The sequence below is a fragment of the Zootoca vivipara genome, chromosome 7, assembly GCF_965207765.1.
Source record: "Zootoca vivipara chromosome 7, rZooViv2.hap1.1, whole genome shotgun sequence".
Classification (NCBI taxonomy): domain Eukaryota; kingdom Metazoa; phylum Chordata; class Lepidosauria; order Squamata; family Lacertidae; genus Zootoca; species Zootoca vivipara.
Window position 1 is genome coordinate 85,146,215 of NC_142590.1, and position 17,937 is coordinate 85,164,151.

At 44.2% G+C, this 17,937-nt stretch overlaps 1 protein-coding gene across 4 annotated transcripts in view; it reads left to right on the forward strand.

Moving 5' to 3' along the window:
• The window catches only part of CDH4 (cadherin 4), a 747,009-nt gene that overhangs the window by 450,826 nt on the left and 278,246 nt on the right, over positions 1–17,937 (forward strand). The gene's annotated exons all lie outside the window — the stretch shown is intronic.

Consider the following 17,937-nt stretch of genomic DNA (forward strand, 5'->3'; position numbering starts at 1 on the left):
TTTAGCTCCCCCCCCCATACACGCACACCTTGCTGTGATCCAGATCGGGACCATAGCAAAGGGGCCAGCAGTTAAAGCCCCTTTACCCCCATGTCAGGGTCCTGATCCATCAGGCTGGCAATTTGTGTGACAGCATACAGACCTGCACTTAAAGGCACAGCGGGACGTTTAATGTTATAAGTAGTTTTGTCGTGAGTCAGGAGATGGCTGGCTGTGTTTTGGAGATAGGCTGTTTGCAATTCCGAGTGGTGCACCGTATTTTTGCAGACGCTCAGAGCTGAAAGTACCGTTGTATTATTGCCATTCTTTGCATTTGTATACCGCTTCTCCACACAGAGACACCCTAAGCAGAGCACGTCTCAAGGACAATGGTGCAGTAACAGGAATACTTATCAAAGCACAGTTGCAATGAATCTGCAATGCTCTGTTACCCCAGGGAAGCTGTAGCAATTCAGCTGAAGTTCTGCACTCTGATCCAAGGCTAGTGGGTACATGGGGTGGGAGAGAGACACTCTGCACAATCTTAGAGGCATTATGGCTTCTGTTATTACCTTACATGCTCCGGAACCAAATCCCAGCATGGGCACTTCTTTTTCTTACTTGCTTACTACCCACCCACTTTTAATTTTGATGTTCAATTGTTTTTTTATACAGTTCCGTCAGTACACATGACATTTTACACAGTACAAGGGGACAGGTCCCTCCATCTAGGTGCTTAGAGTTCAACAGCCAGCGCGGTAGAAAAAACAGAAGGAGGGAATGTGTGGCTGAACTGGAAAGCAATATAATTAATAGTAATAATTTTATTAGTTGTACCCCGCCCATCTGCGTTTGTTTCAGTTGATTGTGCTTAGCTGTGGACTCATTCCAGGTGGGGAGGAAATGCTCAAGAAGGATGCAAAGTGGTGCAGTGAGGGGTGTTGCCTGGGAAGAGGAGTGCGTGGCTGGGGAGGGCCACACTCAACCTCAAGCCTAAGGTTTCTCCCAAAGCTTCTTGGGTTCCTTTGTTCCTCGCCTTTCATTTTTGGCTGCTTCTCTTTTGCTTAGCTCCTTCAGTTCCCAGAGAGGTGATTGCCAGCTGGCACCCACAGCAATACTCACCCTTGTTAATTGGCCATGTCTGATGGCTCTTCCCAGCAAACTTCCCACTAGGTGCATAGTTGTCAAAACTCTGTAACTGGCCATTACCCCCTTCAGCAAGTTAGAAAGTTTGTGATCATTCCATGACATCAGCATCACTAATGGTGTGCTTAGAAATGACAGGCTACAAGCAGAGACTTTTAAGTTATAGTCCAATTCACTTACAAGAAGATGGCACAGGAAAGTTTGAATGACGCAGAGTACATATGGATATGTTTGCTGTCAATAGCCAAAGCAAAACAAAAACCCACGCCGTGTATCTTACATCTACCAGGCTTTCTATTTTGGAAGCAAACAAAAAAACAAATATTGTGTAAAACAAATGAAGGAAGAAGTAAAAGCCACCGGCAAACATTTTGTCAAGTTGTCCTCTGGAAGAAAATTGCAACGTAATTGCAAGAAATTTTAGAAAATAATTGGACAAAATGAGGGTGCATCATTTGCATGCCTTGTCAGGAAACAATACTTCCCGAGTCCTTTCCAAGATTAAAATGAATGCTGTCATTACCTGCTCCATACTGATTAGCCATTGCCTCACTAAACACATGACACTCGGAAGCGAAAAGTGGTTTGTTAAATCCCTCCGAGGTACGCGCAGTCTTGATAACATAAATTACATCTGAAAATGTATACTCTCCTTAACCCACTGCATTTCCTGGATGACACATGAAATATAACTGGGGTTTCTTGAGTGCTAGAGGCCGACTCCCACAGCCTTCTTTCTGCCTTCCCCCATGCCCCCTGGAGAGCCACTGGGACAAAAGATCACATGGTGATGTGGTCATTCCAGGAAGCGCTCCCAGGCTGGAATCCTATTTGCAAAGAGACTCTGTGAATGTCCTAAGGGAATTCACTGGGAAGAAGGAAAGACCAGGTCACCTCATAAGGGTGATAAGATAAATGACACCTCGCCTACCACCCTTCTGCCATGTTCTAGCCACCCATTTCGGAGGCATGTTTGCTTCGCCTCCAATTCCAATCCTATTGAATGGTAAAAATGAAAAGGGGGGAAAAAAAACAAGGGTTCCGCACAGCATTAGCCAGTGCTGCTTGGAGCTCTACCACCATGGCTTTTCTGCTTTGGTCCACTGCCAGAGGAGGGTCCCCACCAAAGGACACTTTACCCAAGTTTCCTGCAATCGTGGAACCTGGCCCTCTCACCCTTCCATCACACAAACCACTTGTAGGGAGGGAGGAAGACCATGCAATCGTCAGTACCTGGCAGTGTCCTGGCAGCTCCCTTAAGCCACATGTAGAAGATGAAAAGGCTGGGCAAGCCAGGCTTCACTTTCCTAGCAGGCACTGCAGCAATCTAATGGTCAAAGAAAGCTCCTAGGAAGTATCCCATGGTTGAAGACCTTGGACAACTTCCTACTTTCTGGCTAGGATTGGTGTCTGATCTTGCCAACCATTCCAATTTGATACAGTAATAGTCTCTGCTCACCAACGGGTTTAAAAAATATCAAAGAAGGGAAATAATTGAACAGGAGCTGATTATGCAATAGCAGTGCCTCCATTTTGGAATGGCTAACATTTGCATTTCCATCTTTGGTGGGTCAGGAACAAGAAGATAGTAGGCCTCTTTGGGCATTAGGACCATGTGGAGAGGAGTGTTCTAGCTTTGCCTTACTTTGTCATCATTTCCATCTCCTTCAAGTCATGGAGCACACCTGTGTTAAGTAAGGGGCTTCCTGGATGTGCAGAGGCTCTCTGGGAAATTTGGAACCCTGGAAAGCCAGAGTTGTGAAATGCGCAGGGAACCTCCATGGATTCTTCTCTTTCTTTCACAAAAGCAGCCTCCGTGAGTAGAGGGTGATGGGAATGGTGATAGTGAAGGGGTACAGCTCATATTGTTCTCCCTATTTGCCCCCCCCCATGTGTTGTTGTTTTAAGCACTGGATCCTATCTCCCCCAAAGGGCTGTTGTGATGATAATATGGGAGTGTGGATTGAAGAATACTGGTGAACCATATTTTTTATTTAAAAAATTCACAGTTCGAATAGTTAAATTATCAGTATCCAAAATTTAATTTTGAGAAGCTGACACATACTCAGAATCTGACTGGAGTACAAGTGGAAATTGTCATGGTTAGTGTAGCGCAGAATTCGTAAACATTCTGCAGGGATTGATCATGCTCACGGTAAGCTATCCTGCATCAGAGAGTTAAGAAACCAACTACAATTAAGAATTGCCAGCAGTCATTAAGCAATTAAGTTGAGTAATTAATTCTGTAAGGTATGGATTCCATGATTGGCTGACTGTGTCATGTGCGCAAAGGCATTGCAAAAAGTGGCAGCGGAGAATAATCCTTGGGTTGCAGTGGAGCATAATTCTTTAGTTAACCCCTTTAATTAACGGGAAACTAAAACGTTATCTTAAAGGTTTCAAAATGAAGCTTTTCACTTGAAGTAAAATAGCATGAGCAAGAACTGTGAACTACCTGACATCAAGTGTAGTTTGACCCATAAAGTCCTACTCTCTTTAATGTACCGTTTAGGACAAAATTGTATGTCTTCAGAGACCATCATTCAGTGCTTTTTCAGATCCTCATGATAATCATCACCCCAGGGTATTCTGTTGTTGGAAAGATCTAGGGGGACAGTTCTGATCTGGTTTTGAATACTCCTGTTTGTCAGGCATCAGAAACCTTGAATTGATTGTGGCATTGCGTGGAAATTAAACCATCTGTAGCCCAGGTGTCTCTCTCTCTCCAAAGCTTCAATGAGCTTTCCACATATGCAGTAATTTTATGTATCCATTTATTCTTTACATTTATTTATTCTCTTCATTTATACCCTGTTGCTACGGCAACTTGCCGCGAGAATTAAAATAAACAGATAGCTGCTTCCTACTGACCTGTCTTTTCTGACAGGGACAATCTCTCTGAACCTCCATTTGCCATTCATGTGCAATGAAATCAGTGTATGCATGAGAGGGGGGGAGAGGGAGAGGGAGAGGAGGTTCAACTGTTTTGACTAGGGATGGAGGAGAAATCTGATTCATTTGCATTTAGAAGTGAACCTACCTGATTCGCACTTTGCAAAACAACCCAAGAACTTCTTCAAACTTCGGACTTCTCCAGATTTTGCAGCGCAGTTCTCCAGCCAAGTGATATGTACAAAAATTCATGTGCTGGGGTAAAATGTCCATTAAAATGTATATATTCATTGGGGGGGGGGCTGTAAAAATGCATTATTGAAGGATAAAATGCTCTGCAAAACTTGCAAGTCACACCAAAAATGCTAAGGAATCTTTGCTAATGACTTAATTTCACTTTTGCCAAGTTATGTGGAAATGTAGAGAAGTGGACTTAATATTTTAAAAATGAGAACCTTGAGCAAACCAAAAGTGAGAGAATCCGAGGTATCCCATTCATAAACAACAGCAAGGCACAAACACAGAGAGCGTTTTACAGTGTGCTGGAATTTGCCTTCCCTGCAGCTGCCTGCATCCTGTTTCCCATTTTTTTATAGGTCAAACTAATTTGAAATTCATGGGCAAATCTTTTTTTGGCTCCCTCCCCCCCCCCCTCATCCGGCTTTCTATTGTGAATACAGAAAGTTCCATTTTATGGGAAGTTGATTAGCTGCTTGTCAGTATTTGAGCGAGGCTCCGCCTGAATGAAGTTTCAATCCTTGCCAAGGTGAATAAAGCTGGATGGGGCCCACATAAACCCGAAGTACAGCCCCCTTTCCAGTTCTGCTGGGATGAGCAGTAATTCTCTGCTCATTAAAGCGTTTCGTTCTTTGGGGAAATATGGTAAACGAAACAGGACGTGCCACGTATTCTTGCAAACATATTCAGCCCTCCCTGTCAATTGCAATCCCTCTTCATTCCATGAATTTACTTTGTAAGCCTCATCCGCAACTGATGTGAGGGCCTTGATGAACCAGTATGCTAAGGATGCAACAGAGGAGAGGCTATGATTCATTTCAGACGGCAACTTTGGGCAGGAAACTCCTTCTCTGACCTATGCACAGTCATTCCAACATGTACGTTGTGGTGGTTGTGGATGTGGATGTGGGAGGCACTGTGGTCTAAACCACCAAGCCTCTTGGGCTTGCCGATAGAAAGATTGGCGGTTCAAATCCCCATGATGGAGTGGGTTCCTCTTTGCTCTGTCCCAGCTCCTGCCAACCCAGCAGTTCGAAAGCACACCAGTGCAAGTAGATAAATAGGTACCACTGTGGCGGGAAGGTAAACGGCATTTCCGTGCACTCTGGCTTCTATTACGGTGTTCCGTTGTGCCAGAAGCGGTTTAGTCATGCTGGCCACATGACCTGGAAAGTTGTCTATGGACAAATGCCAGTTCCCTTGGCCTGAAAAGCCAGATGAGCGCCGTAACCCCATAGTAGCCTTTGACTAGACTTAACCGTCCAGGGGTCCTTTATCTTAACTTTATATGTGGTTGTTGCATTTCTATCCCACCTCTCCTCCAAGGAGGCATATAAGGTGGCATGCATAGTTCCCCCCTCCTCATTTTATCTTCACAACAACCCTGTGATGTATGCCAAGCTGAGAGTGAATGAGCGACCTGAGAGCACCCAGTGAGCTTCCTGGCTGAGTGGGTATTGGGAACCCTGGTCTTCTAGCTCCTAGTCCAACACTCTGCTGTGCCTATAGGTAAAGGTAAAGGGACCCCTGACCATTAGGTCCAGTCGTGACCGACTCAGAGGTTGCGCGCTCATCTCGCATTATTGGCCGAGGGAGCCGGCGTATAGCTTCCAGGTCATGTGGCCAGCATGACAAAGCCGCTTCTGGCAAACCAGAACAGCACATGGAAACGCCGTTTACCTTCCCGCTGTAGCGGTTCCTATTTATCTACTTGCATTTTGACGTGCTTTCGAACTGCTAGGTTGGCAGGAGCTGGGACCAAGCAACGGGAGCTCACCCCGTCACAGGGATTCAAACCGCCGACCTTCTGATCAGCAAGCCCTAGGCTCAGTGGTTTAACCACAGCACCACCTGGGTCCCATAAATGTATGCAAATGGCATTAACTTGGGGTGGAAATATGAAACATCCCCCCCTGCCAATCCACTCTAGATATGATGATTAAGATTAAGATTAAGATTTATATACTGCCCTTCATTACAAGATTTCAGGTGGCTCACAAAATAAAATACAGGATAAAAACAAGTAATTAAAAACACAACAGCAAAACAATACCCCCCCTTCCCACAGACACGTTTAAAAGGCTGTAGAATATTCATCAGACAAAGACCTGGTTGAAGAGGAACATTTTCGCCTGACGCCTAAAAAGATATAATGTGTTGTGAACGCAGATATAAAACCAAGCTCTAGAAATGCAGTGAGCGTACGTAAGTCTGAACACAGCCCAGAAATCCAAGCACAGTGTTCTTCCAATAAGTCCTGTCAATGGAAGGGTTTCTGTTTAAATAGAAGAATATAATAAGAGTCTATTGGATCAGGCCAATGGTCCATATAGTTCAGTATCCTGTCCTCACAGTGGCAAACGAGATGCATGTGGGAAACAGGCGATCAGGACCCTAGCACAAGAGCATTCTCCTCTCCTATGGTTTCCAGTAACTGATAACCAGAGCAGCGTCTGTCAATCTGGAATGTCCTGCTTAAAATGGGATACTTGGGCGGTATGTAGTAGCCATCAATCGCCCTCTTCTCTGTGCACAATGAGACTTCTTCCCTTTCCTCTGTTCCTTGCAAAACCCCATGCCCCTACTCCATGGGGTTGAAGTAACCTCTGCTCCGAAGGGTTGAAGTAACCTCTCCAACAGGTGTGGGGAGCACCTGGGGGAGAAGAAGGAGGAGAATGTTCCATTGCTCCAACAGAAATCTATGCTCCAATGGAATGGCCATAAGCTTAGGCCATAAGCCCTAAGCACTTACTTTTTATGCTATTTTATTGCTTTTGACAGTCTGCCCATTCGCATACCTGCTTCTCTTTGCCTCGAGCAGAACCATTTGGTTCAAGCAAGGAAAGTCAAAGGAAACTTGCGCCCACCTCTGCTTGCCTACGAACGTTCCAGCATCTCTTTGAACATCCTTGAAGCAACTGCCTAAGAAAAAAAGAGAGGTGGAATTATCAATCACATGCCCAGTGTTCTCAATGTATCTTGCTGCTTGGAACTTAACATTTCAGAATCCATTAACCTCTAACTGTATGAGGGGGGAAACAACAGATGGTATTTGCCTGCAGTCAAGCGATGTTTGTTGAGTGAAGGCCCAGCAAGTGTTCCTTTAAAAGGTAATAAAGGACCTTTCTTTTTACTAAGGAAACGCTGGACGAAGGCACAACAAAAGCAGACCACCTTTGATTTTCTGTCGCCGGTCAAAATGAACAGGAAAGTCCTTCTCTCCCTCAGGCTCAGTTCTAGGCTGCATGCATGCCAGTCTAACGGCAGCTAGACTGGTGACTGGGAGCGGCTGCTGAGACCATATAACACCGGTCCTGAAAGACCTACATTGGCTCCCAGTAGGTTTCTGAGCACAATTCAAAGTGTTGAACCTTTAAAGCCCTAAACGGCCTCGTCCCAGTATACCTGAAGGAGCGTCTCCACCCCCATCGTTCTGCCCAGACACTGAGGTCCAGCGCCAAGGGCCTTCTGGTGGTTCCCTCACTGCGAGAAGCAAAGCTACAGGGAAACAGGCAAAGGGCCTTCTCGGTAGTGGCACCCGCCCTGTGGAACTCCCTCCCATCAGATGTCAAAGAGATAAACAACTACCTGACATTTAGAAGACATCTGAAGGCAGCCCTGTTTAGGGAAGTTTTTAATGTGTGATATTTTAATGTATTTTAATATTTGTTGGAAGCCTCCCAGAGTGGCTGGAGAAACCCAGCCGGATGGGCGGGGTACAAATAATAAATAAATGATGGTGATTATTATTATTATTATTATTATTATTATTATATTCATTTGAAGCTCATTTAAAGTGCATGGCTTCTCCCAAGAAACCTGGAAATGATATAGTTTCACCTTTGCAGAACTACAATTCTCAGCACCATTGACAAACTACATTTCCCGGGTTTCTTTGCATCTGCAGGTGCTGTGGTGAATGGTCTAGATCAGGCATCCCCAAACTGTGGCCCTCCAGAGGTTTTGGCCTACAACTCCCATGATCCCTAGCTAACAGGACCAGTGGTCGGGGAAGATGGGAGTTGTAGTCCAAAACCTCTGGAGGGCCGAAGTTTGGGGATACCTGGTCTAGATCAGTGTCTTGTTTCTGTAATGGACTGGGGGAGAGCCAATTAACGGAAGCTTCATGCAGATAAGACAGTGAGTGGATCTTTTTAGACTGGATGGATTAGATGTGACCTGCTCTGGATGGGGTTACACTTCCTCTGAAGAAGTAGGTAGATAGCTTACTGTCCAAGTTAAATCCCTATCCAGACAGGAAGGGCCTAATTTCTGTGGTCTACACTCTAGTTAGTAACTTCTAGGCTGGATTACTGCAATGCATTACATGTGTGGCTGCTTTTGAAAGTGGTTCAAAAGCAGCCACACAGAATTCAGCAGCCAGATCGTTGACTAGGGCATGGCAGCCCAAACACAGAACACCAATTCTGGCATGACTACCCTGGCCACCAATTAGTTTATGGGCTCAAATCAAATTGCTCATTTTGACCTATAAAGACTGTTGTGACTCATCACCCCAATATCTTGAAGACTGCCTCTCCCCACGTGAACTCACCCAGACCTTGCAGTAGTCACCTGAGACCCTTCTTCATGTGCCTGCTGCCAGAGGGCGGCAACATAAGAACAGGCCTTTTCAGTGTTGGCTCCCTGCTTGTGGAATGCTCTCCCCATACCTAGTGCCATCTATATCTATTTGAAGGCGCCAGGTAAAAACATGTCTCTTTACCTGGGATTTTGGGCCTTGGTTTGAAAGGTTTCAGGTAGTTGTGGCCTCTTTTAGTGGGGCAGGATCTGTCTTTTATCTACAGAGATGTATTTCACAGCTTTTATTGGTTTTGTTTGCTACGATTGGCTTTAATATTTCTACTGTTTTGGCAAGCCACTTTGGGTCATGACGGAGGGGAAAGAGACATCTTCTTTACCACTCCACCACCAAAAAGTTCCTTTCCCCCTTGGCCACCAGTTGCTTGTCATTGGATGTGGCATCCAGACAGGGGTCTCCAAAGTCAGGCCCCCCCCTGCAGTTCTTATACTAAATAAATACAGTGGTGCCTCGCAAGATAAATGTAATTCGTTCTGCGAAAAAAATGTGAAAAATTCATCTTGCGAATCGCGGTTTCCCATAGGAATGCATTGTTTTGTGAAAAATTCATCTTGTGAATCGCGGTTTCCCATAGGAATGCATTGAAATTTCTTTTTTTGCCCATAGGAACGCATTAATTAAATCTCAATGCATTCCTTTTTTTTTATAATAATTTTTATTAATTTTATACAAACAAAACAAACAAAACAAACATACAATATAAAACTGTCCCTTCGTTTTCCCTCCACCCACCGGTCCACCTCTGCCACCAGTGGTACCCGTGGGCTTTAAGAATCAAAGAGGTCCTTTGTAAGTTGGGTTTGGCCTCCCCCCTCCCTCCTCCCCCCACATCCCCCCCTGCCACTGAAAGGACAGGAATGGAGGAGCTCTGAGGATTGGTTTCCCCCAGCTCTTTCATAAACATACATAAACAAATATAAACATAACAACAAAAGGGAAGAGTTTTAACTCCCCAATTCTTATTATCCTAACATTGTAATTGTGACTTCCTCGGTACTCTTCCTCCTGGTTTTCCTAACAAACTCTGATTGCTTATGGCGGGTTTTCTATTCCAAATTAAAATCCTTTTCTTATAATATTAACTCAATCATCCTCCTTTTCCATGCTGCCCTCCCACAGGTCCCCTCCTGCCACAAGAGGAACCTGTAGGGCACAGCATTTCCAAGGTTCCATTATATCCCTTCCTCACCCCTCTGAGCACCCCCTGCCACTGAGTATCTCAGAGTATCTCAATGCATTCCTATGGGAAACTGTGATTCGCAAGATTAATTTTTTGCAAAACGAATTTGTATTGCGAGTCACCATCAGATCGCAAGACGTATTCATCTTGCGAAAAAATCGTCTTGCAGGGCATTTGTCTTGCGACGTACCACTGTAAATGGAAATAATCACCTCCAAGAAACATCCAATGCTTGAGTGCCTTCTCAGCTGAAGGTTACACTCGGGTCCAGATTCTAAGAAAACAAAAGTGTCATCAGCATCATTCAAGATAATGCTTTATTCATACTCTTTTATTACATTTTGTGCTCTGTGGCTTCCTCCTTGTCCCTTACCATGAGCAAAATTATTATTATTATTATTATTATTATTATTATTTAGATTTATATACTGTCCTTCCTTATATAAGATATCAAGGCAGTTCACAGAATAAAATGCAGGATAAAAACAAAGCAGATAAGTAAAACAAAACAGCAGAACGATAACACCCCCCTTCCCACAAACACATCTAAAAGGCTGCAGAATATTAATCGGCCCAAGGCCTGGTTGAAGAGGAACGTTTTTGCCTGGTGCCAACAAATATACAATAAAGGCACCAGGCGAAACCACAAGTCTACCAATATCAATGTCTAATGCTAAGAGAATTCTTAGGGTATTCAAATCTATGTGCTCAGAGGAGAGGGAGGTTGTTGTTGTTTTTTAAAAAGCATACCAACATCATATGTGATATAGCATCATATGTAAAACACTGTTAAGCCACAGAGTAAAGACAATGCAAAGTCTTAGCTAAGTGCTAAGGTTTTTCAGGTGCTGATAACGTGTCACAGAAGAGGCTATGAAAGTGTGCATCTTGAAAATCCCCCAGCTAAAGCAGAGCTTAACTCTTGTCATTGAGCCAAAGCATGAATCAAACAAGGCATTCTCCGTGTGGAAATCTTGGCTTTTCCAACAAATAGCATGGGATTTCTCAATAACGTTTTAGAGAAAAAAAACTCTGTTCTCCAAAGAGTAATGTTGCATGCATCATGCTTCAGGTCAGTCAGGCTGAAAGCAGAGAAAGTGGTTGCCATGTGGATTTTTCTTAAGGTGGATCGGGGAGAGAGGAGAAATTAAGTTTGGTTTGCATCTTAATGCAAACCTAACAAAATTACAGTTCGCAAACCAATTTGCAAACTGAAATCCTTCAACATTTGCTCCCCCCAACCAAAGGAGGCTGACAATAAAAAATAGATTAGAGATATGTGTGCACAGAAAGTCACAGATTAGTGGAAACCAATGTATGCTTTGCATGAGGGTAACTACGTCCATCCTTGTTGAATGTAGACCTTTCAGACTAATTTTTTAAACTTATTTTTTAGACACCTCTGTGTACCTTGCATGCAACAAATGTGCGCTGTTGCTATGGCTGCCAGTAAAAGCTTTTCCTAAGCTAATGGCCAATTAAGAAAAATTGTCCAGAATACCTGTTTTATCACGTGCATGTCAGCACTGTGCTTTCTCTCAAGCTAATGGACAATTAAGAGAAATAACTGCTTGACAATATAGATTTATTAATGCGGAGTCAAAATTAGTGATGTGGAAAGGCAACCTCCCACTCACAACACACACACACACACACACACACATCCCAGCTTGCGTCAAAAACATTTGTGCTTTTCATGTGTTCCCTTAAAATGCTTGAAAAATCTAAAGGGCTGTTTTCCTTCTGAACATTCAAAAAGGAGGGGGGAGGGGGAAACCTCCAAGGTTTTTTACCAGCTTCCCTCTCCCTTGGCTAAGAAAGGTAAAAGGTTAAGTCCAGTCAAAGATAATCATGGGTTTGTGGCGCTCATCTCGCTTTCAGGCCGAGGGAGCCGGCGTTTGCCCTCAATGGTCTCATCGTATAGCCAAATCCAATTGGCTTCTTGGCCCAGCTTCAAGTTTTGGTAGGTCCTGGACAAACTGCTCTCAGGGGTTCCCCCATGGGACAATTGGCTGTGGCTTCCAATAAAAAGGGAAGTTAAAATGGAATAAAATGCTTTGAAACCCAAGGTTTGGTCCAGCATTTTGCATGGTGGACAGGACTGCAGGAGTGCCCTGCCACTCTGTGGTTGTTTAAGGTTGCGGAGTGGTCATTGTATATATATATATATATAAGTGTAAAGTCTCCAGAAACTGATAATATTATTAGCAGTACCTAATGCACATTGTGGTGTACGACTTGATGATGCAACCTGGACCCCAACACCACAATGATTAAGATTATGCTTCTTTTGTCAGTCACAGGCAATTGAAGCTTCAATCTCAGATGCTACAGCAAAGAATTGCACCAAGAACTCTTTCTTTCTTTCTTTCTTTCTTTCTTTCTTTCTTATCAGCACAAAATGTACAAAACTCCTGCATAAATTAATGGGGAAGAGAGGGAGAAAGAGAAATGACTCATCTAGCTGCAATGTGCTTGCGATAAGACCATTTTGGGTGCTCCTGGGAACAACTGCGGACAAAAAGCTATCCTGGAACAGGTGTGAATTTAGGCCTCTGAGCATGATCCCTGGCACTGGGGCAGGATTTGTTTTGCCAAAAGCATCTTAAGACAACAAGCATAGAACATCAGTTGTCATGGAGTAGATTTACAGTGGTACCTTGGTCTTGGTTCTCAATGCCTTGGTACTCAAACAACTTGGAACCAAAACACTGCAATCCCGGAAGTAAGTGTTCCAGTTTGCGAACTTTTTCCAGAAGCCAAACGTGCTCTGTTTTGAGTGTTACACTTCCATTTAGAGTGTTACACTGAGGTCTGTCTGTTTTTGCTATTTATTTTAAGCTTTTGTTTTTGCGGCTCTTTTTTGTGACTGTGTGGAACCCAGTTCAGCTACTGATTGATTAATTGTGTGACTGCACTACATAGTTTATTGCTTTCATCTTATGGATTAATGGTCTCGTTAGATATTAAAATTCATGTTAAATTGCTTTTTTTAAGGATTGTTTTTAAGACGGGAACGGATTAATCCGTTTTGCATTACTTTCTATGGAAAAGTGCACCTTGGTTTTGGAACGCTTTGGTTGGACTTCCGGAACGGAACCCCCTGCAATACAGAAATCTCAGCTAAAGCATCCAAGACAGATGGCCATCCAACCTCTGCTTAAAAACCTCCAAGGAAGAAGAGTCTATCACCTCTTCCACCGCTGAACTGCTCTGTCAGTTATCCATTACTGTTGCATATTTTGGTTACTCTCTGTTTTTTGCTTTATCATTTTATCCCAGCTTAATTTATACTGCTGAATTTAATCCTGCTAACATTTTAACCTGTTTACAATGATTCTTCACATATTCTAAAAACATTTCCCTATCTTCCTAAAATGCTTTTTCTTCTCGATCTCTTGTTCTAGTGGTTAAGCTTGCCAATTCGGCGTATTTCTCCCTTGTTGGTACTGTTCTCTCCCTCCATTTCTGATCATATACCACTCAATCTGCCGTAGTTGCGCAACGAAACAAATTATTTTGATCCGTGGGGACATCTGACTCGATTATTCCTAAGAGAAGGGCTAAAATAATTTCTAGCAATCCTCCATTTAATGATGTGGCCAGCTTGAAACACATCAGAATTGGGAATCTTTCGTTTTTATTATTATTGTAAAGCACACCCACACATGAAATTCATTGTCACAAGATATGATAACGTTCACTGACTTAGATGGTTTGAACAGAGATAATAAATGTATGGCATGCAAGAACACAAGAAACTGCCTTATACTGTCATGCAACTGGTCCATCTAGTACAGTATTGTCTACAGTAGTAGGCAGCAGCTCCCTGGAGCTTCAGACGGAGAGTGGAATTTATCTCCAAGGTTGCACCAGGACAAGCGCTTTACCCTTTGAGACAGAATGAATCCCCATCTTCCCTACAACCTCTCTGTAGGGATGCATGAAGGGAGGACAGGGGGAAGCCTCATTGTGCAAGTGCTCTAAATGGCCGCGGCCCAATATACCTGAAGGAGCGTCTCCATCCCCTTTGTTCAACCCAAACACTGAGGTCCAGCACCGAGGGCCTTCTGGCGGTTCCCTCCCTGTGAGAAGTAAGGTTGTAGGGCACAAGGCAGAGGGCCTGCTTGGTAGTGGCGCCCTGCCTGTGGAATGCCCTCCCACCAGATGTCAAAGAAATAAACAACTACAGTCATAGCTCGGTTTACAGACGCTTCAGGTTGCGTCTTTTCAGGTTGTGCACTGCGCCGAACCCGGAAGTACCGGAATGGGTTACTTCCAGGTTCCGGCGCTCGTGCATGCACAGAAGCACTAAATCGCGCTTTGTGCATGCGCAGAAACACTGAATTGCAACCCGCACATACGCAGATGTGGGTTGCGAACGCTGCGGGTTGCGAACGTGCCTCCCGCACGGATCACGTTCGCAACTCGAGCATCCACTGTATCTGACTTTTAGAAGACATCTGAAGGTAGCCCTATTTAGGGAAACTTGTAATATTTGATGAATTACTGTATTTTAATATTCTGTTGGGAGCCACCCAGAGTGGCTGGGGAGGCTGGGGGGGGGTATAAATAAATTATTATTGTTATTGTTACTCTTGCACAGGACCTCTGGTGAGGAGACCAACTAATTGGATCCAGTTAGCTGAGTCTTTTCCAGTCCTGCCTAGAGATGTCAGAGATTGAATCTGGGGCCTTCTGCACATCCAGCAATTGCTGTATATATTGCTTTCCCACAAATCTGTCAGTGTCACGATTGCTGATATTTGAACCCCTCGCTGATCCTTCCTACTCAAGCCCATGTGGGTCTGACAAGACTTGGAGTCTTCCCTTTTTCATTCCACCCGCGAGCAAAATTACCACCCTGAAATCTGCCAAGAGCTCTTTCAAATAAAAGACGATCAGCAACAAAACTTCACTGCTGCTGTTTACTGGACATTAGACATACGTACTTTGCACTATGGAATGAATAATGCATCCACCGTTTGAATTCCTCTTCACAATAGCATTCAGGACTATATTATAATTATACCTATTGTACTTCCTTGTATTCAGACCTGTGGGGATTTTGCGCTGTCCTTCGCTGCAGCCAGTGGGACTGAAAAGAAAACTGTCGTTTAATGATTTCAGCTGTCTCAGACTCTATCATTTAATCAATCATCTGAAAGAAATTTTAGCCCCTTTTGTATTTAGAATTCTCTTGTCTGAGCAAGGGAGGGGGGGAGGGAATGTTCCTCTTTTCCTGAATTGCTTTAATAGCTGTATTTATGCAGTTGAAAGTTCCCCAAGAACCGCAAGTGGAACCAAATTGCCGAGAATGCCTCGATAATTTATCGGAGAATATTCAATTAGAATTTATTAATATTTTAGATTTCCATCATTAATTTAATCTCCAGAGATTTAATTTAGCCCTTCAATTGCTGCAGCGCTGTGCGTGGGCAGTGTGAGCTCTTAAAACACCTGCCACAAACGGCTGTCTCTCTGCTTGCTTCTCCATGGCACAAAATGCTTCTTCGCTAGCACTGGATTCACGGCAGAAGGAGACTGAATCCTGTTTTGCTGCAACTGTCTTGCTGTGACAAGGTTCTGGGAAGAAGCTATGGGGAGAGAAGCACAGAGGAAAAGAAGGCGAGACCCTGAGAGCCAAACAAGAAGAAGAGCCTGCCTAGCTCAGGGGTTTGCATGCAGGGGCCCCCAGGTTCAACCCTGGCATCTCCAGGTAGTGCTTGGAAAGAGCTGCTACCAGTAAGTGTAGACACATACAGAGTTAGATGAACCATGGGTCCAACTTGGTCTAAAAGCATAGCTGTCAACCCTCCTGTTTTTTTGCGGGAAACCCCCTTATTTCAATCCTTTTCCCACTGGCAGCCCGGATTGTAAAATATCCCGTAAATCTCCCAGATTTTAAAGGAAGCAGCTCCTCTCCCTCCCTGCTGCCCCCCCCCCCCCGTGAGCGAGCAGCCAGCAGCCAGCCAGTAAAACGCCTCGCTCGGCGGCTGGCTGCTCACTCACTTGCCAAGTGCTGCCAGAAATCACCTCAGCGCAGACCCGATTTTTGGTGCCGCTCTGCCCATGTCTGGGCACCGGAAATCGCTTCTGCGCATGTTCGGGCATGCGCAGAAGCGCTTTCCAGTGCCAAGACATGTGGACACGGGCAGCCTGGCACCGGAAGGCTGTCTGGACATGCGCAGAACCAATTTCCGGTGCCCCAGACATGGGCAGAGCCGGCACCGAAAATCGCTTCTGCGCATGCCTGGGCATGCACAGAGGCGATTTCCGGCAGCACTCGGCAAGTGATCCCTTATTTTTAAATCCTAAAGTTGACAGCTATGTCTAAAAGGGAGAACCATATCTCAGGGGAGAGGTGGATTTAAGGGGGAAAAGAATATTTTACCTGCACTAGGTGCCAAGTCGAGAGGGCACTGCAGGGGGCGCCGCAACAATAACAAACAACAGAAGGTGAAATGTGGGGGTGGCACTGAATTGAGCAGAAAAGTAGGGTAATTTTTTTAAAAATAAGAGAACGGGGCCTTTTCTGCAGTGGCTCCCCGCCTGTGGAATGTTCTCCCCAGGGAAGTTTCCCTGGTGCCTTCATTATACACCTTTAGGTGCCAGACAAAAACGTTCCTTTTTAACCAAGCCTTTGGTTGATCTACATCCTATGCCATTTTAAAATGTGTGGGGGTTTTTTGTGGGGGTGGGGGTGGGTTATTGGGTTGTTGTTTTTATTTTTATTATGTATTTTGTGGTTTTATATCTTGATTTTATTCTGTGAACCGCCCTGAGACACCCGGGTATAGGGTGGTATAATAATAATGTTGTTGTTGTTTAGTCGTTTAGTCGTGTCCGGCTCTTCGTGACCCCATGGACCATAGCACGCCAGGCACTCCTGTCTTTCACTGCCTCCCGCAGTTTGGTCAAACTCATGTTCGTAGCTTTGAGAACACTGTCCAACCATCTCGTCCTCTGTCGTCCCCTTCTCCTAGTGCCCTCCATCTTTCCCAACATCAGGGTCTTTTCCAGGGAGTCTTCTCTTCTCATGAGGTGGCCAAAGTATTGGAGCCTCAGCTTCACGATCTGTCCTTCCAGTGAGCACTCAGGGCTGATTTCCTTCAGAATGGATAGGTTTGATCTTCTTGCAGTCCATGGGACTCTCAAGAGTCTCCTCCAGCACCATAATTAAAAAGCATAATAATAATAATAATAATAATAATAATAATAATAATAATAATAATATGCCACCTTACATTTTTAGGGAAAAAAATCTCAAAGCTATCTACAACCTACTGTACATAAAAACATCAAACAAATCAATCCAAAATAAAACGTTACTGAGGAAAGTCAAATATAAAGTATACATTCAAAGCAACATCATTAACAGGAAACTAAAATTATCTTAAAAGATTCAAAAAGTAAAATTTTACAAAGGAGGTCATCAACATAATGCACATTTAATGCAGCAAAGCTAACAAAAAACCCCTTTTATTTTAAACATTTCAAAAGAAAACATTACTAAATGAAGTCAAATACAAAATGCACATTTAAAACAGCACAATCAGCGAGAGAATAAGCATTATAAGCATAGAATATATCAGCTGCTGTTGCAGCCATTGGTGATTCATGCTGGGTGGTGGCTATGGAAGCTCAAGCTCGATGACCTGGGTCTGCACTAAGAGATAGGGAAAAAGAGGTAAAGGACCCCTGGACTGTTAAGTCCAGTCAAAGGCAACTATGGGGTTGCGGTGGTCATCTCACTTTTCAGGCCGAGGGAGCCAGCGTTTGTCCACAGACAGCTTTCCGGGTCATGTGGCCAGCATGACTAAACTGCTTCTGGTGCAACAGAACTCCATGACGGGAACCAGAGCGCACGGAAATGCCATTTACCTTCCCGTTGCAGCAG